Below are 24,699 nucleotides of genomic sequence, written 5' to 3'. Positions count from 1 at the left end.
CTCCTCTTCTCCCCCTCTCCTCCTCTTTGCTCAATACACCAGTTTTGTGATATCATGTAGTCAAATGGAGGTCTTCTTTACCCCTCTTTTCCCTTTCCTCCCGTTCTCTATTCTCTCCTCCACTCTCCTCCCCTTCTCTCTCTTCCCCCTTTATTTCCTCCCTTTTTTCCTTATCTCTCTCTACCTCTCAATGTTGTTATTCTCTGTTATTCCGTAGTCAAATGGTTTTCTTCTTTCTCCCTTTCCTCTCTCCTCTTCTCCCCCTTTCCTCCTCTTTTCTCAATGTTCTAGTTTTGTGATATCATGTAGTCAAATGGAGGTCTTCTCTCCCCTCTTCTCTCTTTCCTCCCGTTCTTTATTCTCTCCTACCCTTCTCTCTTCTCCCTCCATTTCCTCCATTTTTTTCCTATCTCCCTCTACCTCTCTCCGTGGTCCAATGGTGCTTTTCTTTCCCCTTTCCTCTCTCCTCTTCTCCCCTTCTCCTCCTCTTTTCTCTTCTCTACACCTTCCTTCCATCACTTTATTTCATCTCTATATACGTCTCTCTTCTGTAAGTCTCTATTATTATGTAGTCAAATAGTGCATCTCTACTCCTCTCTCCTCCCTCCTCTCCTCTTACTCTCCTCCTCCCTCCTCCTCTCTCCCCTCTCTCTCTCTCTGCCCTCCTTCACTTTCATTACATTCTTCAACTCGTTCCACACACAATGAACGACTACAATGCCCACACAGTACATTTATTTTTCTTAATGATGTATATATAAGCTACATCAACACTCCAATTCTCTCTCTTTTGCTGTCTGTCTGTCTATATCTCTCTCTCTCTCTCTCTCTCTCTCTCTCTCTCTCTCTCTCTCTCTCTCTCTCTCTCTCTCTCTCTCTCTCTCTCTCTCTCTCTCTCTCTCTTACCCTTCCCCTCCTCTCCCTTCCCTTCCCTCTCCCTTCCCTTCCCTTCCCTTCCCTTCCCTTCCCATCCCTTCCTTCCCCTCCGTTCCTTTCTTTTCCTTTCCCTTCCCTTCCCCTCCTTTCCCTTCCCTTCCCCTAGGTTCCCATCCCTTCCCATCCCTTCCCTTCCCTTCCCCTCCCTTCCCCTCTGTTCCCATCCCTTTCCTTCCCTTCCTTCTCCGCTACTTTTTTCTATATGATATTTTTCTTCTCGCCTCGCAGTTCGAATAAGGAATGAGTATGATAATGTGTTCCCTTCCTGTCTTCCTTTTGTTTTTAGGTCTGGTTTTTATCTTTTTTTTTTCCATTTATTATCTTTCTCTCTCTCTCTCTGTGAATGAAATTGTGTGTATGTAAGGGAGGAGGGATCTCTCTCTCTCTCTCTCTCTCTCTCTCTCTCTCTCACACACACACACACACACACACACACACAAGGCGGGCGAGAATCCAATCTACATTAAAAATCAAATACCAACTCCTCCCTTGTTCTCTCTCTCTCTCTCTCTCTCTCTCTCTCTCTCTCTCTCTCTCTCTCTCTCTCTCTCTCTCTCTCTCTCTCTCTCTCTCTCTTCCCTAACTCATTGCATTCCCTTCATTCCTCACCGCCACACACATCTTCCATTCCTCCTCCTCCTCCTCCTCCTCCTCCTCCTCCTCCCTCGCGCCATGCATTCTTCTCTCACCCCTTCCTCGCTTCCCTCCATTCCTCCACCCCCCCCCCCCAACACAACACACGGCACAACACTAAATATCATTCCCTCATTCCTCTCCCTCCTCCTCCTCCTCCTCCTCCTCTTCCTCTTCTTCCTCCTCCTCTTCACTACCACCATCACCATCACCATTTCTTTTACTTCCATCATCACCACCACCACCACCAGCATCATCACCACCACTAATACGATACTTCATCACCACTATCATCACCATCACCACCACCACCACCATCACTATCATAGCTCATCCTAACACGCTCTCCTCCTCCTCCTCCTATCTATCCTCTTTCCCGGAACACACACACACACACACACACACACACACACACACACACAAACACACACACGAATAATTCACTTCCCGGAACAAAACAGAAAAGCAAACACGAGCTAATAACAATGGAGGGATTTTTTTTGTGAATTCGTCTTATTAATTTCATCTCTCTCTCTCTCTCTCTCTCTCTCTCTCTCTCTCTCTCTCTCTCTCTCTCTCTCTCTCTCTCTCTCTCTCTCTCTCTCTCTCTCTCTCTCTCTCTCTCTCTCTCTCGGCCCAGGGGAAGAACAACAAACCTAACACAAACTTAAACTCATGTTGGAATTGTTTCTCCCTCTCGAGTGAAGCTTATTAGGAGGAGGAGGAGGAGGAGGAGGAGGAGGAGGAAACAGAAGTGATAACAGAGATGAGGTAGGAAATTAGAGAACTGGAAACAGGAGTAACAAAGAAAGAAAAAAAAGCAAGTAAAGAGAAAAGTTACCGAGAAGAATGGGAAGAGAAATGGAGATGTCTAGTAATGAGTCAATTTCAAGAGAACGAAAGGGGAGGGATGATAAAGGGAGGGACAGGGATGAGAAGAGCTGTAATGTGAAGGAAAGAAAGGGAAGGAAGGGAAAGAAAAGAATTGATAAGGGAAGGGAGGATAAGAAAGAAAGGGAGGACAAAAAATGGACAGAGTTACAATGTGAAGGGTAGGGAAATGAAGGGAACGGAATGGAAGGGACGGGAAGAAAAGGGAAGAAAAGGGAAGGGAAGACAAGGGAAGGGAAGAGAAGGAAAGGGAAGGAAAAGGATGGAAGGGAAAGGAAGAAAAAATGAAGGAAGGGAAGGGAAAGGAAGGGAAGGGAAGGGAAAGGAAGGGAAGGGGAGGGAAGGAATAAGGTAATGGAGGTAAGATAGGGGAAGAGAATGGAAGAGAAAGGAAGAGAAAGGATAGGTAGATAATTGGGTTAGAGTGAAGGAAAGAAGAAGAAAAATATGAGAGGAGAATAAAACTAAAAGAAAGAAGGACGGAAAGGAAGTAAAGGGAAAGGCAAGGAAGAAACAAATAGAAAAAAAGAAAATTATGAGGAAAATACAGAAATAGAGAAATAAAATAAATACTGAAATAAAGAGGAAAAGGGAAAAAGAGAAAAAAGGAAACGAAGGCTGAAAACAAACACCAGAAGTACCTGCAGGATCAACAAAGGAAGGAAAAAAAGGAAGCAAAAAACACATTAAAAACAAAACAAAAAAAAGCGCGAGGGAAAATAACGATCCGCGGCAGGTTTTTTAAAAGAGAATAAAAAACGAGAGAAATAAAAGAAAAAAAAGTGTATGGAACGCTTGAACAAACATGGAAAAAAAAGGAAAAACAAACAAAGAAAAAAAAGGAGATAAAAAGCACAAAACAAAACGAAGAAGGAGAAGAAACAGGAAACGAAGGGAGGAGTAAAGAATGGACACAGGGAAATCAAAAGGAAAAGAAAGAAAGGGAAATATGATAGGAGGAAAGAAAGAAAATATGATAAAACAGAAGAAAAACAAAATAGAATAAAACAGAAAAAAAGACAATATGAGAAAAAAAAACAGAAAATATGATAAAGAAAAACAAAACTATAAATGATAAAACAGAAAAAACAAAGTATGATAGAACAGAAATAAACAGAAAATTTAATAAAACAGAAAAAAAAACAGAAAATATGATAAAGAAAAGAAGAAACTATAAATGATAAAACAGAAAAAACTGAAAATATGAGAAAACAAAAAAAAAGATAGAATAAAAACAGAAACAGAATAAAACAAAAAAATATATTATAAAAAAACGGAAAATAAGATAAGAAAAAATCTGAAAAAAAGAAAACGTAATGGAATAGAAATAAATGATTAAACCGAATTAAAAACATAAAAAGGAAAAACCCGAAGAAAAAAAAAGACCTAAAGGAAGGACATAAAAAAATAACAGCAACAACAACAAAAGAAAGATTTTTTTGCCAGAGAGAAGAAAAAAATGAAAGGAATAAAAAGGACAGAGAACAGATTAAAAAAAAAAAAAACAGAAGTAGCTACCGTGTGTGTTTGGCACGGCTGAACAGACAAACAAACAAACACAAAAAAGCGAAACAAACAAAAAAACAAAAGGTAAACAAAACAACGAGGACACTGCAGTAGGAAAAAGAAAAAAATAAATACAAAAACGGAAGAAAAAAAATCCTTGCAGAAAAAGAAACAAAAGTACAGAAACGGTAAATAATAAGAGGAAACAATGAATAAGTGACGAAGGGAAAGGAAGGCAGAGGAAGGGACGCGAGAGAGAGAGAGATAGATGGTGGTAAAGCAAAGGAAGAGAATGGAAGGAAAGGGATGGGGAAAAGATGGATAGAGAATTGAGTTGAAGAAAAGGGAAGAAAAAGAAGGTAAAGCAAGGAAAAGAATGGAACGAAAAGGATGAGGAAAAGATTGCTAGAGAATTGAATTGAAGAAAAGGGAAAAAAAGGGAAATAAGAGAAGAGAGGAGAATTAAAAGAAAGAAGGTGTACGAAAATGAGGTTAAGTAAAAAGGTAGGAAGGAAGGAATAAAAAAAAAGAAACAAAATCAAAAGTACGGTGTTTTGGACGTCTGAATAATCAAACCAACACAGATAAAACAAACAAAACAAACAACAAAACGAAAAGCAAACAAGACAAAAAGAAGACAATGGGCCAAGAAAGGAAAAGGGGAAAAGAGGAGAAGGGACAACGAAGGAAAGTGACGAGAATGTTCAGAGGTAGAGAAAAAAAAAGGGAAAGATGGGAACGCTGGAGCAAAAAAAAAAAAAAAAGGAGTACAGGAAGGATTAAAAAAAGGATGCAAACCGAGTGAGGGAGTTTTACCACGAAGGATAAATAAAAGAAATATGAGAGTACGGTGGGTATGGAACGGCTGAGCAAACAAACAAACAAACAAACAGTAAAACATCAAAACAAAATAAACAAACTAAAACAAAGACATTTCTATAGGCCTGCACGTTCCTCATCGCACCCAAATCAACCTAACCCAACCCAAAGCAAACCCAAACAACCCTTAACCAAACCTACCCCAAATTATAAGAAACCAACCTTAAATGATGATGATGATGGTTTCTCTTACTTCTACTACTACTACTACTACTACTACTACTACTACTACAAACAACCCAACCAAAACCAAACCAACCTAAAATGCTTCCCAAGTGTCAGGTTCCCCACTTAAGGCACCCAATAACAAAGAGAGTGAGAGGGAGAATGTCTATAAGTTTGCTCTAATTACTCTCTCTCTCTCTCTCTCTCTCTCTCTCTCTCTCTCTCTCTCTCTCTCTCTCTCTCTCTCTCTCTCTCTCTCTCTCTCTCTCTCTCTCTCATCTACATAAAACACGACTGGAAGCATAAGAGCCAAAACGAGAGATACAAAAACACACACACAAAAAAAATAAAACAGACAGCAGCCGAGATAGATACATTAGCGCAAACGTATACGCATTATCCGTCTCGCTGCCGCATCTACGCACCAGCTGTCGGGTCTTGTCGGTTCCGGTCGGGTTCGGGTCGGGTGTTGTCGGTTTTAAAGAGTCTTGTCTCGAAGGAACCAAACTTTTACAAGGCGAAGGAAATTAAATATATGGAGGTAATGAGAGGCTGGAAAAGTTGTAGGCACTGAGGAGGAGGAGGAGGAGGAGGAGGAGGAGGAGGAGGAGGAGGAGGAGGAGGGTAAATCGAGAAAGAGAAGTTGGACAGGAAGATGTAAAAGAAATTAGATAGGAAAGAGAAAGAACAGAAGGACTTAGACGAAGAGGAGGAGGAGGAGGAGGAGTAGGAGGAAGAGGAGGAGGAGGAGGAGGAGGAGGAGGAAGGTAATTCGAAGAAGAGAGAAGCAGTAGAGGAAGAGGTAAAATAAATCAAACAGGGAAACGAAAGAAGAATAGGAGGAGGAGGAGGAGGAGGAGGAGGAGGAACACAAAGAAAGAACAAACAACAGCAGAGCTGATGGTCCTTACGAGGCTGTTTGTGACAAGCTACACTAACTATCTAATCAAAGGTGGAAGATGAAGAACAGCAAAGGCGAAGGCTCCTCCCCACCCCCCCATCCCTCCAGCCAAAGTTGGCAGGAAAAGAAAAAGAACCATGCAGCATGGAAAACCTGCATGGTATTATGTAGAAAAGAGGAAAGAACTACCATTACTTATTTTCTTCGAAGAATTTCACCATATTGTCGCGAATGATAGTCTCCATTAACTTACAAACAATCGATGTCAGGCTAATTGGTCGATAGTTTCCTGGATGAGACTTGTCCCCCTTTTTGAAAATTGGTGTGTCATTTGCTAGTCTCCAAACCGACGAAACTTTTCCAGCTGTAAAAGATTTATTGAATATGATGGAGAGCGGTTTACAAATTTGATGTTTGATTTCTTCTAAAATTCTAGCGGTAATTTTGTATGGACCAGTAGCTTTGCTTGCTTTAATATTTTCAATTGTCCGTAAAATGTCACTTTCTACGATGAGCACGCCACTTAACATCTTTTCGGTCCTTCTAACCTCCGGCGGTTGAGGTGATAAACAATCTTCGTCGGTAAATACGGATGCGAAAAAGTTATTTAGGATTTTAGCCATTTCATTTTCATCGTTCGTGTGGTTACCATTATCATTAGCAAGCGGCCCGATACTACAAGTGAGTGACTTTTTATTATTTACATAGCTAAAAAATTCTTTAGGATTAGATTTACTTGTTTCCGCTATATATTCTTCAAGATTTTTCTTCCTTCGTATTATTAATTTCTTGGTTTCACGACGAATTCTGTCCAACTCTAGTTTGTCAGCCTCACTCTGCGCTGATATGTATCTACTGTATACCCGTTTTTTAAGGGAGGGCTATTTTTAATTTCGTTATTCCACCATTTGGGCTTATTCTTAATAGTTGAACGTCTGTTAAAAAGAAGGAAGAAGAGGGAGAGGAGGAGGGGAAGGAGGAAGAGGAGGAGGAGGTGATAAAGAAGGCAAATTGCGGGGGAGAAGGAGACAGCCAAGGAGAGGGAAGTCAAGAAATTAAAATGAGAATGGAGCAAAGGAATAAAAGTGAGAATAAGGAGCGAATGAGGAAAGTAAAGGAGACGGAGGAGAAGGAGGAGGAAGGGAAATTAAAGAAGACATATGAAGAAAATGAAAGAGATAAATTAAGGGAGAAACGAATAATAGAAGAGGAACAATTAGACAATAAGGAGGAAAATGAGATGTATAGTAATGTGAAGAGAAACAGATGGAGGAGGAGGAGGAGGAAGAAGAGGAGGCAGAGGAGGAAGAGGAGGAGCTGGAAATGAGATAAAACTGTGGGAGAAGAGTAGAAAAAAAGAGAAAAGGAGGATAATTGATGTGAAGTTTAGGAACGAAATAAATAGAATAGAAGGAGGAGGAGGAGGAGGAGGAAGAGTAAGACGAAGATGAAGAAGAGGAGGAGGAAGAGGGCCAGAATACGGAGTAAAACTAACAAGAGGAAAGGAAGAAGAGAAGAAGAAGAAGAAGAAAAAGAAGAAGAAGAAGCATATCATCAGAAATTCATGGTAATCAAACCACCCCAACTCAACACACACACACACACACACACACACACACACACACACACACACACACACACACACACACAAGGTAGGTAATCACAACGCAGCAGACGGCAATTAAGGGATGCGGAAGGGAGATGGTTGTGAAATAAAAGGAGAGGAGAGGAGCGAGAATTCTTTAAAGTCTCCCCTCAATATCAAAACGAAAACGAGAAAACGGAAGCAAAGAAGCGGATGGGGAGGAGGGAAACATTACAGAGAGAGAGAGAAACAGAGAGGCAGACGGAAGGACGGGCAGACAAACAGATAATATGCAAGTTGAAAAGGGAGAAAGCATCACAACGCAAACAGATAGAAGGAGATATACAGATTGACAGATGGATAAATATAACAAATTGGAATAAGTTAGAAGGATAGATTGTAAGTAGAGATAGGTACATTGATTTCTTTTTTTTTTACAGCAGATGAGACAGTTCAAGGGCGTAAAAAAAATAATAATGAAAACAAAGCCCGCTACTCATTGCTCCTGAAAAGATAGACAAATATAGACGGATAAAGATATGCATAAGTTGAAATGAATAAAGGAAATATTGAAAAGTAATGGAGCAAAGAAGGAGGAAAGGAAAACAGAAAGAAAGGAATAAAGGGAGGAAGGAGGAAAAAAGGAAGGAGGGATGGAAGGAAGAACCAGGGAAATGCATATAGAAAGAAAGATAAATTATAAAAATAGAGAAAGAAAAAAAGAGAAGAACAAAAAAGTAAAAAGAAAGAAAAAAGGAAAGAAAAAAAGGACAAAATAGTGCTCGGAAAACTTATTGAGAATGTGGGACGCTTGAACAATGTCACCGCATAGCTCTCTCTCTCTCTCTCTCTCTCTCTCTCTCTCTCTCTCTCTCTCTCTCTCTCTCTCTTTCAAACACACACACACACACACACACACACACACACACACACACACACACACACACACACACACACACACACACACACACACACACACACACACACACACACACACACACACACACACACACACACACACACACACACACACACACACACACACACACACACACACACACTCACACACACACACTCTCTCTCTCTCTCTCTCTCTCTCTCTCTCTCTCTCTCTCTCTCTCTCTCTCTCTCTGTTCTTGGTCCAATTTATCATTCCATATTCTATTAAGAGTTTCTCCAATAGATTACTTCCCACTCCTCGCGTTTTGCCTTTGTCGTGCTCAGCTGATGCATTTATTCTGCCTTAACCTTTTTTTATTCTTTAAGTCTTTTTGTTGGGACTGACGTGAGCTTGCTTGCTTGCTATTTTGTATTCCGTTTTCCTCTTATTTCCCGAGCTGTTTTCTTCTATTCGTATTTACTTCTTATTTATTCCTTATTTGGTATTGTTTTATTTACATTGCATACACACACACACACACACACACACACACACACACACACACACACACACACACACACACACACACACACACACACACATAAAGATAGATAGAGCGATTGAGTTCTAGACAGATAGATATATTTACATTGCACAAAGAGACACACAAATAGATAGATAGATAAAAGATGAATAGAGGTAGAGATTGATATATTGATAATTACATCGCACACACAAACACAGATAGAGATAGATAAAGAGATAAGTAAAAGTAGAGATAGATAGTTAGATAGAATTATTTTTATATTGCACACACACACACACACACACACACACACACACACACACACACACAGAGGGAGGGAGAGAGATAGAGATAAGTAGAGGTAGAGATAGAGAGGTAATTATCCAAAATACACAAACACTAAAATAGGTAGAGAAAAAGATAGATATTTAGAGAGAGAGAGAGAGAGAGAGAGAGAGAGAGAGAGAGAGAGAGAGAGAGAGAGTCGCACATCATCTATTATCGCGCGCATTGCTATAAATTACGATCAATGAGAAATTTTCGAGAGTCGTAATTGCGTTAGAGCGAGTGACGAGGAGCAGGACGCGGCGCCATGATGCTGTGCTCTCTCTCTCTCTCTCTCTCTCTCTCTCTCTCTCTCTCTCTCTCTCCCTCTCTCTCTCGCTCTCTCCCTTTCCCTCTCTCCCTCTCTCTTTCCCTCTCTCCCCTTCTCCTCCTCTCCCTCTATCCCTCTCTCTCTTTCTCAATTTTATTACTATATATTTATTTGCCAAGTTTTCTCTTTCTCTGATGAATTTTTTTTTTTTACGTTTTTCATCCATTAATACATTTCAAAGACACTCAAACACAAGGATATGATGCTGAGTGTTCCTGTCTCAGTACATCTCCTTAAAATATTGGCACATACTAGTTAATTTATATATATATATATATATATATATATATATATATATATATATATATATATATATATATATATATATATATATATATATATATATATATATATATATATATATATATATATATATATATATATATATATTTTTTTTTTATTATTTAGGGTATCTGCGCCAGTCAGTCAGTCAGTTAGGGTGTTAGAAAATACTAATAACTACAAAACATATTAAAAACTAACATACAAGCAAGCAAAAGCCTACCTCCTCTCACGTGTCTATTGGGGATTCGTTGTGTTCTGAATGTAAACCGAAACAAAGCACCGCAAAGGACAACCAAAATCGTAATAAAGCAAAGTGCCAGAAAACAAGCAAGAAAATCAAACCAGCAAAACAACCCACTCAGACTCATCCCTTGCAGACTCCTTTACTCTTGCATATCATCTTTATTTTGCTTTACTCTTTACAATACTCTTTTACTTTCCTTATTACCGTTTCCAATTGGGCGGCAGTTTCTAATCAGTGAGTATCTGTTTTACTGTGATTATTCTCTCTCTCTCTCTCTCGTTAACTATACCTTTAGGATGTGACGAAAAACTCTACGGATCAAGCATTTCACATTTCATTATATCACGTCTCCCTTCTCTCTCTCTCTCTCTCTCTCTCTCTCTCACCACTAATCATCGGTACAGCATTCAACTTTCTTTCCCAAAAACACGAATCCAACACCTTTTCTTCTGCAACTGGGAATGAAAATTGATACTCAGCTGCTGCCATTGTCGCCACTCTGTGAAAAGGAGGAGGAGGAGGATGAGGAGGAGGAGGAAGAGGAGAAGGAGGAGGAAAAGAAGGAGGAGGAGGAGGAGGAAGATATTGATAGGAAGGCAAGAAAGATGGAAGAACAAGAGGAGAAAAGTTAGTTGGATGATGAAAGAATGACAACATGAGAGGTCGAGATGGAAGAGGAGGAGGAGGAGGAGGAAGAGGAGTAGGAGGAGGAGGAAAGGAGAAGTTGAGCAAAATTTGATTAGGGAAGAAACAAAAACAAAGAAGGAAGAAGAGAATCAAAGGAGAGGAAGAAACTGAGAAGAGAAGTGAAGACGACGACGAAAGTTGAGCAATATATGATGACAAAAGGACAGATGCCAAAGAAAAAAGAAGAAATGGACAAAGGAGAAGGTGGAGAAGGTTGTAAAAGAGGAAATAAGGAGTGAAAGAAAGAGAATGAAGGGAGATGCCATTGAGAAGGAAAGAAACTGATAAAACAAGAAAAGGAAAGGAAATAAGTTGTAAAAGAGAATGGAAAGAAATGCAAGACGAGGAAACTAATGAATGGAAGGAGAAGAGAAATTACCAAATAAACGAAGGATTAGAGAGAAGGGGAGAGAAAAGATGAACTAGAAAAAAACACACGAAAGCGGAAGAAGACGAAGAGAAAAATGAACGGCAAAAAAGGAGAAAAAAGAGAGAAACTGAGACAACAAGATAAAAAGATAAAATGAAGAACCGAGAAGCTAAAAAAACAGTAATATTGATGGAAAAGACAGAAAGAAAACATAATTATAAACTCCTCAAAAGAATATCAAGAAGAAAAAAGATTACGCCCCAAAAAAGACAATTATAAAAGAAGGAAAAAATAAAACACCCCAGAAAGATGAAAAGAAAAAGATTGGAAGACAAAAATGAAGGGAAAATGCAGAGGAAAACAAAACAGAAGAAATGAACCAGTAAGAAAACAAACAAAAACTTCCAAAGAAATTTCCATAAGCCAGTCAGGCGAAGCGAGGGGGGTAGAGAGAGAGAGAGAGAGAGAGAGAGAGAGAGAGAGAGAGAGAGAGAGAGAGAGAGAGAGAGAGAGAGAGAGAGAGAGAGAGAGAGAGAGAGAGAGAGAGAGAGAGAGAGAGAGAGAAGATAAAAGAAATGAAGAAGAACAAGTACAAGAAGAACAAGAAGAACAATGATAAGAAGAACAAGGAGAGAGAGAGAGAGAGAGAGAGAGAGAGAGAGAGAGAGAGAGAGAGAGAGAGAGAGAGAGAGAGAGAGAGAGAGAGAGAGAGAGAGAGAGAGAGAGAGAGAGAGAGAGAGAGAGAGAGAGAGAGAGAGAGAGAGAGAGAGAGAGAGAGAGAACGACACGAGGGGATGGTAATAAAAATAACATCAACACCCCAAGAAGCGACTCTCGAAGTAAGAAAAAAATTATAAAAAAGAGAAAAAAATAAAAATAAAGCGATGAAAGAGCAGACATGAAAAATAATTGAATGAGTACAAAAGAAGCAAAAAAAAGAGCAGCACGTGTGGTGGGAAGGAGAGAAAAAAGAAAAAAAGTAAAAAATAAGAGTTTGAACGTGTGGTAGAAAGGAGAAGAAAAAGAAAGGAAAAAAGCTAAAATAAAAAGACGAAAAGGAAAAGAATATAGAAAACTTTAAATCTAATCATGGAGAGAGAGAGAGAGAGAGAGAGAGAGAGAGAGAGAGAGAGAGAGAGAGAGAGAGAGAGAGAGAGAGAGAGAGAGAGAGAGAGAGAGAGAGAGAGAGAGAGAGAGAGAGAGAGACGAGACGAGACGAGACGAGACGAGACGAATCATTAATCAAGGAGAAATTGAAAGACAAAAATGGAAAGCAGTTAAGAGTAGAAGTGAAGGAAGAAAGGAAGGAAGGAAGGAAGGAGGGAAGGAAGGAGGAAAGGAAGGAAAGAAACAAATGAGTGAAAAACAACCAAGAAAAGATAATAAGAAAAATAATAATTGCTAATCAACCAGTAACGCGAAAAAAATGAGAGAGAGAGAGAGAGAGAGAGAGAGAGAGAGAGAGAGAGAGAGAGAGAGAGAGAGAGAGAGAGAGAGAGAGAGAGAGAGAGAGAGAGAGAGAACAAAGGAAGTAATAATACGCTCCGCAGGTGATCGGGAGAATAAGAAAGGTGCCAACCGCTCGAATGGCAGAGGAAAGGCGAATTAAGTAAAACATTAAGGGGGGAGAGAGAGAGAGAGAGAGAGAGAGAGAGAGAGAGAGAGAGAGAGAGAGAGAGAGAGAGAGAGAGAGAGAGAGAGAGAGAGAGAGAGAGAGAGAGAGAGAGAGAGAGAGAGAGAGAGAATACATCACAGAAGAGAAAGAAAGAGAAACGTAACTAAGAAAAAAAGAGTGTACAAGAATAATAAGATAAAGACAAGGTAAGACAGGACAAGAGACGCGAAGAGAAGCGAAGAGAAGCGAAGAGAAGAGAAGAGAAGAGAAGAGAAGAGAAGAGAAGAGAAAAGAAGAGAAAAAGGACCAAGAGAGGAGAAGAAAAGACAGATGAGAAGAGGAAGAGGGTAGGAAATAAAGATATATGAGTCATCCATCCTTGCTGAGAGAGAAAGAGTGGAGACAAAAGAAGGTAGGAAAGAATTAGAATATAAAAAGAGAAGAGAAGAAGGATACAAGAGACAAAAGAGGGAAGAAGAGAACAGAAGAGAAATGAGGACAAAAAACGAAAAGAAAAAGACACAAAAAGATAGAAGAAGAAGAAGAAGAAGAAAAGAGGAATATAAGCGAGAAGAAGGATACGAGACAAAAGAGAGAAGATAAATAGAAGAGAGAAGAAAAGAACAGAAGAGAAATGAAGCCCCCCAAAAAAAGACACAAAAAGATAGAAGAAGACGAGAAGAGAAGAAGGATACAAGAGACAGAAGAGAGAAGATGAATAGAAGAAAGAAGAAGAGAAAAACACAAGAGAAATAAAGCCAAGAAACGACAAGAAAAAGACACAAAAAGATAGAAGAAGAAGAAAAGAAGAATATAAGAGAGAAGGATACATGAAACAGAAGAGGAAAGATAAATAAAAGAGAGAAAAATGAGAACAGAAGAAAAATAAAGCAAAAAACATGACAAGAAAAAAAGAAACAAGAAGACAAGAGAGAAAAAGCAAAAAGATAAACCAAGCATTCGTCCTCCTCCTCCTTCCTCTTTTGCCCCCCATCCGCGGGCCGCCTTTGTTCATCCCAAGCCCACCTGAACCTCCCAAATAAGCTTACCTCTCTGGCTTACCTGGATGCGGCTTACAAGGGAAGGGGGAATGGGTGGGACGGAGGAGATGGAGGGGAAGTGGAGGCCGAGAACAGGTACGGAGAAAAATAGATGAGGTTTTCTTGTGATGGGAAGGTGTTGAAAATAGGTAAAGAACATAAGAACATAAGAACGTAAGGAGTCTGTGAGAGGTTCATCTAATAAAGCTCAACCTTAAACCCCTTATTCTCCTTACCCGTGAAGTATAAGTAGTAGTAGCAGTAGTAGTAGTAGTAGTAGTAGTAGTAGTAGTAGTAGTAGTAGTAGTAGAAGTAGTAGCATTAGTAGTTTAGTAGTCAGAGTGTCAGCCAGAAAAGTTAGAGAGAAGAAAAAAGATGATGAAGGTGGCTGAGGTCGTGAATGAGGCAGCGAATGAGAGTCTTTTGTTGATTAATGAAGAAGATGAGGAAGGGGATAAAGAGGATTAAAAAAGGAAGGTCGGGAGGAAGGTATACCGAAGGAAAGTCTTTTGAGGATTACTGAAGAAAATTAAAAAGGTGAAGAAAATTGTTTGAGAGGGTAGTGAAGGGTGAGGCGAATGAGAGTACTGAGCCGATTAATGAAGAAAGGGAAAGAAAGGGAAGAAGAAGATGAAGAAAAGTAGAGAGGGTGAAGAAGGTGGAGAAGGTGATTTAAAGGTCGTGGAAAAGGCAGGAAAGGAAATCTCTTGCCGACATATCAGAAGAGAAGAGAAGAGAAGAGAAGAGAAGAGAAGAGAAGAGAGGAGAAGAAAGAAGAAGCGGAGAGATGAGAAGAGAAAAAAAAGAAGGCTAAGAAGATGATTAAAAGAAGGTCGTAAACGAGGGAGCAAATGAAAACCTTAACCGATTAACAAAGATAAAAAGGATGAAAAAGATGGGTCATAAATAAGCTCGTGAAGAGAAGAGCGAGTTATAACCTTTAGCCGATTAATAAAGAAGGTGAGAAGGGTGAAAAAGATGGTTAAAAAAGCTGCTGAAGAGTGTAGCGAAGGAAAGTGTTGAGCCGATAAATGACCGACCGGCGCTAGTTAGGAAAGAGCAGGCGGCTGTGATGAACTTCGAAGCCCAGCCTGGAAAAGACGGGGAAGAAAAGAAAACGGGAAGCGGTGAAGGAGGGGGAGGCGGAGGAGGAGGGGGTAGCAGTGAGGAAAGAAGGAAGGAAGGAAGGCCATCTGGCGGAGTTATTTTATTTCTCTTTTTATTTATTTATTTATTTTTACAGAAGAGGAAAAGGCGATGAAAACAGGAAAACGGTGAAGGAGGTGGCGAGTAAGCGGTGAAAGAATAAGTATTAAATGAAAAAAAAAAGGGAAAAAGAAGAATATAAAGTAAAGGAAGAGAAGTATAGGAGGAACAATAGAGAGAATGCAAGGAATGAACGAAGGCAGAAAGGACGGAAATAAAGGAAGGGAAACAATATAGAAAATAGGAAGAGAACGAAGGTCTTTTTTTTATTTTTACAGTAGAAGAAAGTCCATTTTTTTACAGTAGAGAAAACAGCTCAAGGGGTAAAACACAATATAATAAAACATGAAAACCCCGCTCAGCACTCCTATAAAAGCCAATAGAAATGAGCGATTAAAAGAGCAAGATCAATTCGGATGGATGGACTAAAATGAAAACAATAGAAGGCAGAAAGGAGGGAAATAAAGGAAGGGAAACAAGACAGCAAACAGGAAGAGAACGAAGGACTTTTTTCTTCTTTTTACAGTAGAAGGAAGTCCATTTTTGTTTTTGTTTTTACAGTACAAGAAACAACTCAAGGGCAAAACCAAAAAAAAAAAAAAAAAAATCGCTCAGCACTCTTATAAAATCAAACAGAAATTACCGTTCAAAAGAGAGAGACCAATTTCCGGATATATGGACTAAAATGAAAACAATAGAGCTGGACCCAAACACCTCCAAAACATATACAAACGGCACATACGACGAAGGACTCAACCTCAACGCGATCCTTCCGCTCATCAAGGATACGCAGATGCTCCCCGGGGCCGCGTACAAAGGATGGACGCTGAAGGAGAAGGAGCAGGAGGAGGGGAGGAGGAGCATGTGGGGGGCAAGCATGTACAAGAGGATGGCGCTAGATAAGAGGACGTGAGGTGTTTGCGGCGCGAGAATGTTGACCTGTGACGGCACGAGGGAGAAGAATGAAAATAGCAAGAGGAAAAGGAAGAGGAATGGAGTGACGAGGAGTGTGCGTGCCGGGAGGAAGAGGAGGAGAAGGACAGAGAAAGATAACGAAGGGAGGAAGAAGAATGGGTATTGACACAGGAAGAGGAGGAGGAAGGGAAAATGGATGGAAATAGCAAGAGGAAGAGGAATAGGAATGGCGCGAAGAGAAATGTGCGAGCCGCTTGGAAGAGGAATGGAAACGGTAAGAGGAAGAGAAGTGGAAATGACCGGGAGAAGAGGACGCTGGTGAAGAAGAGGAAGAGACAGAGGTAAATATAGATGAACAAAGAGATTTTTTATTTGTTACAGCAAAGGAGACAATTCAAGGGTGTAAAAAAAAAAACAATATTAAAGAAAAAAAAAGCCCGATACTTACTGCTCCTGAATAGAGTACAGAGGAGTGGCCAAAAAGAGAGGTCAATTTCGGGAGGAGAGGCGTCCTGATAGAGGGGATGAAAAGAAGAACGGAAATATATAGAAGAGGACGGAGGAGAGGAAGAGAGATATATAGAGAGAGATAAATGAATAGAGGAAGAGGACGTGGATGAGGAAAAGGAGTGGAAACAGAGAGAGGAAGAGGACGAAGGCGAGGAATAGGAGTGGAAAAGGTCAGAGAAAGAGGAGGAGGGTGGGAATGATGAAGGATGCTCACACCAAGGTGGAGGATGCGGTAATGAAACAGGTAGAGATTGAGGAAAATGAATGAACACCAATTGCAATCCGCTGTCTCGTGCCTCTGAACTTGACGAAAAGGTTAAAGAAAAAATAAAAGAATACAGGAAGAAAGCAAGAAATGACAATAGTTTTAAGTATTTTCATCTACCTTGGTTATGTTCTCATGTAAATACCAACGCTTAATAGACTTTTGATTCGTGAAAAGGCTGAAAAAAAAAACGTTGAGGGAAGAAGACAAAAAATGACATGACCTTTAATCATTTACATTTACTACCTAAAAAAAAAAATGTTCTCATGTAAATACCAAAACTAAAAAGAACGAAAAAAAAACGAATCATTATAATCAACGTTTCATTATATAGTTTCTTTATTTTTTTGAAAAGGATGAAAAAAAAGAAAAACACAAATATTAAAAAAAAATATATAACCTTTAAAACTCAGGTGCCCACATTTACATTTTTAATTATGCCGCGTAAAAAAATAATAAAGAAAAAACCTGATATATTTTTTTAATGGCATCCCTCCTTATGTAGTGAGTTGTGGTAAACATCTATAAATTAGACTTTTAATTTTTCTTTCACTGTCCACACTCACCGTCATAATTAACGTAAAGAACCGAGCAGGAAGGGGAAAAGGTTTTGTTTGGTAAGTAGGAAAAAAGTGGGAGAAATTAAAAGAGGAAAAATATGTCCCTCTTAACGCTGAGTATTTTTAAAGAAGGGAAAGAGAAAGGAAGGAAGGAAAGGGAAAGAAATATGGACGAGAGGAGAATGAATAGGCTTGTTTGGGGAAGTGGAGGAGAAAAAGGAAAAGCCGGAATGGGAGGAAATAAATGATAGAGAAAAGGATGAGAAAAGGTAGAGGAGTAGATGGGTAGAGAGAAGGAAAGAAATCAAGAAAAGAAAAGGGATACTTACAAAGGAAGAAAAACGGGTCTTAAAATTGGAAGAAGGAAAGACACAAAAAGAGTAAAGAAAAATGAAAAATGGACGGAAACGGTAGAAGGAAAGACAGAAAAGAGTAAAGAAAATGAAAAAAGGACGGAAACGGAGGAAGAAAAGACAGAAAAAAAAGAGAGAAAAAAAGGACGGAAACAGGTCATACGAAAGAAAGAGGAAAACAGAGAAGGAACAATAATGAAAGGAAAAGGAAAAGGACAAAATCAGAACTTAAGTGCGGAAAAAGGACGCAAAGAGAAGAAAAAAGGATGAAAGAAAAAGGAAAAAAAAAAGCAGGTCTTAAGAAAGGAAGAAAGAGGCGGAATAAAAGAGGAAATAAAATGGAAAAAAGAAAAAAAAATCAGGTCTTTCCCTATACCTGGAATGTAACGAAAGAGAACAGGGAAAAAAAGTAAAGGGAAAGGGAAAGTGAAGGGGGAGGACTTAGCCGCTGGAGTGGGTATTACCTGTCTTTAATTCCTGGCACTAACTCTTCCAGGTGCAGCGGAGGGCGTTAGCGTCAGGTGTGTCCATTAATTAGGCAAGGTAAGTGGGGGAAGCTGTTTGGCCCAAGGTGAAGGTGATATATATTTTAGAGCTACATGGAGTGCTACGTAGCCGGCTGTTTATTATTATTAGGTGTGGTAGTAGAAGTAGTAGTAGTAGTAGTAGGAGTGGTGGTGGTGCTAGTCGTAGTGGTAGTAGTGGTAGAGTAGTAGGAGTGGTGGTGGTGGTAGTGGTTGTGATAGTGATAGTGATAGTGACAGAAATAGTAGTAGTAGTAATAGTAGTAGTAGTAGTAGTAGTAGTAGTAGCAGTAGTAGTAGTAGTAGTAGTAGTAACAACAGTATAGAAGTCATATAATTCAAACTGTGATTATTATTTTCATTACTGTTCTCATTCATATTATTTCAGACAGTCCAAAAAATATCCTGACAAAAAAGTAAAATATTTTCTCCTTTTTTTTACACTAGGCCACAAAATTAACTTGTCCCGTCGCACTACCACGGGTTTATTCATTAATTTCAACACGCACGCGGAGTTAATAAAGCCTCGCGCAACTACTATACCGGTTTGGCATTACCTCCCTTTTCAGCGGAACACGAACTAAATAAACAAACCGTGAGCAAAAAAATAAAAATAAAAGTTGTGCCCGGTGCAGGTTAATCGAATGTCACGTGACTAATTGGGGTCGAGAGAACGGTACTAGAGGATGCTGGGAAGGGCACACTAGCATAGATGAGATATTTAACCCGGTAGCAGCGAGGGGCCAAATTTGTGGCTTTACCGTGTACCAGCGACGGGCCACATTTTTGCCATGATATAAACCCCTCAAAATAGATGATGCATAAACTGATCACAAATGCGTTGATATATATTATGAAATGGTTTGCGTGAGTGATGATTTTTTTTCTTTTTTCTCGCTTAGAAGAAACATCATCCCTGCAGTTACCAGATTAAGCATAGAAAACGATGCCGGACTTAGCAAAAGGTACAGGATGCTGGTAAGGGCACACTCGCCACCGTTGCCTGATTATCGTACCCAGAGCATAGTATTTACAGGTTTTTGACGCCTAACTACTGACAAGACCCATCAAGAATTAACCATTTACACGATAACTATGGATGAATCAAACGGTACTGAAGAGTAGAAAAGGTACACTTGCAACCTTTAAATATTTAGACAAAACAAAGGGTACGGAGTGCTGGAAAGGTTACACTGCGACCTTTACTGTAAATTGAAACGTACAAGACTTAGCAAACGGTACAGGAGCCGGAAAGGGTAAATTCACATCCGTCAAATATCTAGACAAAGTACATCCCCCTCCTCTACTGTAAAAAAAAGAGATGGCAACCGATTCAGGACTTCACAAATGGAATAGTATGCTGAATAGGGTAAATTCACATCCGTCACATATCTAGACAAAGTACATCCCACTCCTCTACTGTAAAAAAAAGACATGGCAACCGATTCAGGACTTCGCAAATGGAATAGTATGCCGGAAAGGGTAAATTCACATCCTTTAAATATCTAGACAAAGTACATCCCACTCCTCTACTGTAAACAAAATACATAGCAACCGATTCAGGACTTAGCACATGGAACAGTATGCTGGAAAGGGTCAATTCACATCCTTTAAATACCTAGACAAAGTACATCCCCCTCCTCTACTGTAAACAAAACAAAAAAAATGACATAGCAACCGGTTCAGGACTTAGCAAATGGAACAGGATGCTGGAAAGGGTCAATTCACATCCTTTAAATATCTAGACAAAGTACATCCCCCTCCTCTACTGTAAATAAAAGGACATAGCAACCGAATCAGGACTTAGCAAATGGAATAGTATGCCGGAAAGGGTAAATTCACATCCTTTAAATATCTAGACAAAGTACATCCCCGTCCTCCACTGTAAAAAAAGACATGGCAAAATGATTCAGGACTTAGCAAATGGAACAGTATGCTGGAAAGGGCAAACTCGCGTACATAATATAATAAGACACAGAGCGTCGGCGCTCCGTAGCTTCAAAGTGATGGCCAATGAACTAAACGATGAGTTCAATCTAATTAGGAGAGACAGCACAAAAAAAAACACAAGATATGATGAAAACTACAAGATGAAAAACACTAAATACACCCAACACACACACACACACACACACACACACACACACACACACACACACACACACACACATGAATATATCTTACTAATTTAAGGAAACGCAATTATAAAACCGAGAGAGAGAGAGAGAGAGAGAGAGAGAGAGAGAGAGAGAGAGAGAGAGAGAGAGAGAGAGAGAGAGAGAGAGAGAGAGAGAGAGAGAGAGAGAGAGAGAGAGAGAGAGAGAGAGAGAGAGAGAGAGAGAGAAACAGATTATTGCATTGCGCCGCGGAAGTCCAGCGCGGCATTTAATCAGATCAATGAGCCAAAATTATAGCACTTTCACTTTCACGTCCCAGGTTAATGAGCGCCCAGGTGAGGCAGTGCGACCGTGCAATGCTAAGTAGCGTGCGAGCGTGACGAAGTGCCGGGGGTGGAGGGGGGGGCGTGAAGTGTGTGTGTGGTGGTGGGGAAGGAGAGGAGAGGGATGAGGAGAGAGATGGGTGAGAAATAGTGAGAAAGGAGGTGCTGGAGGTAAGCGTGAAGTGGTGTGAGGGGGTAAGGCGAGGTGAAAGATGAGGAGAGAGAGATGGCGCAGGGTGAGATACAGTGAGAATGGAGGCGCAAGGTGGAGGGATGTATTAAGTGATCGGTGCGTGGAGAGATCAAGGAGGGAGGAAGCGGAGGATAGTGCTGCGAGGGAGAGTGAGATGATAGTGACAGGTGGAGATGTGAGGAGATGGGTGTGTGGAGAGACGAGCGAGGGAGGAGAGCGAGAGAAAAATGGTGAAGCGATGGTAAACAGTGAGATCATGAATATTAAGTGATTGGGAGGGAATAGTCTGATGCTGTGGTATATGGGGTGAAAGAGATGAAGGGAACAGAAAGATGGTGAATCGTGGGAAATAGTGACAAAGATGGTGTTGGGTGTAGGAGTAAAGTGGCTTAAGGGGGAGGAGGGGAGAGGCGAGGGAAGGAGTAGAGAGAGATGGTGAAGCGTGGGAGAGGGAGATAAATATGGAGGTGGTGGGGTGAGGGAAGCCGCAGCGTGTGGTGTGAGGCGGGGAAGTAGAGAGATGGTGCAGGGTGAGACATACTGTGAAGGTGGTGCAGGGAGTAGGTGTGACGTAAGGGTGTGTGGGGAGGCGAGGTTAAAGGTATGGAGCGAGGAAGAGGAGAAGAAAAAAAGTGTGTGAGAAGTTGGGAAATGGAGAAGGTGAATTAGCATGATCAAAGGGATGGCATTGTTTGAAGTACCGGGAAAAGAAAAATCTCAGAGTAGGATTATAAAAAGGAAAGACAATTTGAAGTGTTAATAATAGATGGATAAATGTGGAACACAATTGTGTTAGTATATGTATTAGTTGTTTGAAACTGTTATTTATAAGTAGTGTGCTGTATCCTCAGGTCTGTCATTGTTGCATTTTGCGTATATACATGTGACGGGTATTTCCCTTGTGTGGGGGTTCTGAGTTGTGAGCGGGCATCAAATGGGAGTGTTGTTTCACTAGTTAATTGTCAAATTATAATCTAAATCAACTTAGTCTTGTGTCCGTAATTATTTCGCAAAAGTGTATCATGCACTGTGTGTCTCGAACGAAGGTGTTAGTTCGAAACACACAATGTTTCGTTACGCAATGATTGGATATTCAGGGATTCGGACTGATGGTTGCCTGTTGAGGGTGGAGCAGGATTTAAGGCACTTCCCTTTCAACTTGGCCCAATGTCGGCGGTTTGATCTGTTAGTGCTGCCCGGGGATAGAATCCGGACTCTGAGCTGATATTTTGTGGCAATAACGGCGAGAAGTTCTGCATTATTATGTCGCTTTAGTAGACCAACTATGTGTGCCTTGTGTGCCTTTGAGTTAACTTCGATGTTCAATAGCTACATGTGATAAATGCTTGCAGGAGACTTCGAGTTGATAACTGTCCCTACGTACTATGGTAACGGTGGTGAGGTGAAGGGTTGGTAATGGGACTGGTGGAGAGGGGAAGGATTGGTAATGGGACTGGTGAATAGGGGAAGGATTGGTAATGGGACTGGTGGAGAGGGGAAGGGTTGGTAATGGGACTGGTGGAGAGGGGAAGGGTTGATAATGGGACTGGTGGAGAGGGGAAGGGTTGGTAATGGGACTGGTGGATAGGGGAAGGGTTGGTAATGGGACTGGTGGATAGGGGAAGGGTTGGTAATGGGACTGGTGGAGAGGGGAAGGGTTGGTAATGGGACTGGTGGATAGGGGAAGGGTTGGTAATGGGACTGGTGGAGAGGGAATGGGACGGGTGGAGAGGGAAGGGTTGATAATGGGACTGGTGGAGAGGGGAAGGGTTGGTAATGGGACTGGTGGATAGGGGAAGGGTTGGTAATGGGACTGGTGGATAGGGTAAGGGTTGGTAATGGGACTAGTGGAGAGGGGAAGGGTTGGTAATAGGACTGGTGGAGAGGGAAGGTTGGTAATGGACTGGTGGATAGGGAAGGGTTGGTAATGGGACTGGTGGAGAGGGAAGGATTGGTAATGGGACTGGTGGATAGGGGAAGGTTGGTAATGGGACTGGATAGGGGAAGGATTGGTAATGGGACTGGTGGAGAGGGAAGGTTGGTAATGGGACTGGTGGGAAGGGTTGTTAATGGGACTGGTGGCGAGGTGAAGGTTTGGTAATGGGACTGGTGGATAGGGGAAGGATTGGTAATGGGACTGGTGAATAGGGAAATGATTAGTAATGGGACTGGTGGAGAGGGGAAGGCTTGGTAATGGGACTGGTGGACAGGGGAAGGCTTGGTAATGGGACTGGTGGATAGGGGAAGGATTGGTAATGGGACTGGTGGATAGGGGAAGGATTGGTAATGGGACTGGTGGATAGGGGAAGGATTGGTAATGGGACTGGTGGATAGGGGAAGGATTGGTAATGGGACTGGTGGATAGGGGAAGGGATGGTAATGGGACTGGTGGATAGGGGAAGGATTGGTAATGGGACTGGTGGATAGGGGAAGGGATGGTAATGGGACTGGTGAATAGGGGAAGGATTGGTAATGGGACTGGTGGATAGGGGAAGGGTTGGTAATGGGACTAGTGAATATAGGAAGGATTGGTTATGGGACTGGTGGAAAAGGAAATTGGTAATGGAACTGGTGGAAAAGGAAGGTTGGTAATGGACTGGTGAAAAGGGAAGGATTGGTAAAAAACGAAACTGAAAAAACGAAAAGGATTGAAAAACGAAACCAAAAGAAAAAAACGAAAACTAAAAGAAAAATTAAAACCAAAAGAAAAAATGAGAACCAAAAGAAAAAACGAAAACCAGAAAAAAAAACGAAAACCAAAAGAAAAAACGAAAACAAAAACAAAAAAACGAAAAAAAAAACGAAAACAAAAACAAAAAAACGAGAACCAAAAAAAAACGAAAACCAAAAGAAAAAAACGAAAACCAAAAGAAAAAACGAAAACCAAAACAAAAAAACGAAAACCAAAAGAAAAAACGAAAACTAAAAGAAAAAAACGAAAACCAAAAGAAAAAAACGAAAACCAAAAGAAAAAAACGAAAACCAAAAGAAAAAAACGAAAACCAAAAGAAAAAAACGAAAACCAAAAGAAAAAAACTCCACCTCTGCCTCCTTCTCCTCCTCTACCTCCTCCACATCTACCACCGTTCCATCTCTTTATTCTTACCCACAAAATTCAAACCCTATTTCCAAACACCACCACCACCACCTCCTCCTCCTCCTCCTCCTCCTCCAAATCTTCCTCCCCCCCCCAGGAATCCACGGGAGGGCGCCAGCTTGCCCCGCTCCGCCTCTAATTAAACTTTGGCGGCGAAGAGCATGCAGGAGGATGGACGACGAGGCGCGGGGAATTACCGGGTGGACGACAGCAGGGCGCGGGAAATTACCGGGACGAGCGATGACGACAATCCTAGCTTGACTCATGCTTATGTACACCTTTTAATCTCTCTCTCTCTCTCTCTCTCTCATACTGTTTTTTATATCGTTATTTTGTGATTTTGTTCCGGTTTTGTGATTTTGTTTTGTTTTGTATTGTCTGTCTGTGTGTGTGTGTGTGTGTGTGTGTGTGTGTGTTTGTGTGTGTGTGTGTGTGTGTGTGTGTGTGTGTGTGTGTGTGTGTGCTTGCGTGTGTGTGTGTGGTTTTCAATATTGGATTTATCAGTTTGGTCCTCCTCCTCCTCCTCCTTCGCTTCTCCTCCTCCTCCTCCTCCTCCTCCTCCTCCTCCTCCTACTCCTCCTCCTCCTCTTCCAAATTGTTACTGGGCGGCCAATCAGAGGCTAAGTGAGTAAGTCTCTTCAATTACACTATTTAATTTCTCTCTCTCATCCGACTTATATTCCACATATCTATCTTTTTATCTATCTATCTACCTACCTATCTATCTGTCTATCTATCTATCTATTTATCTATCTATGCTAACGTAACCTAACCTAGCCCTGACCTGACTTAATCTGGCCTAACCTAACCTTACCAACCAATCCACTCTACTTAACTA

The sequence above is a fragment of the Eriocheir sinensis genome, chromosome 36, assembly GCF_024679095.1.
Source record: "Eriocheir sinensis breed Jianghai 21 chromosome 36, ASM2467909v1, whole genome shotgun sequence".
In the NCBI taxonomy this organism is placed as follows: Eukaryota; Metazoa; Arthropoda; class Malacostraca; order Decapoda; family Varunidae; genus Eriocheir; species Eriocheir sinensis.
Note: the sequence above shows the minus strand (reverse complement) of the source record.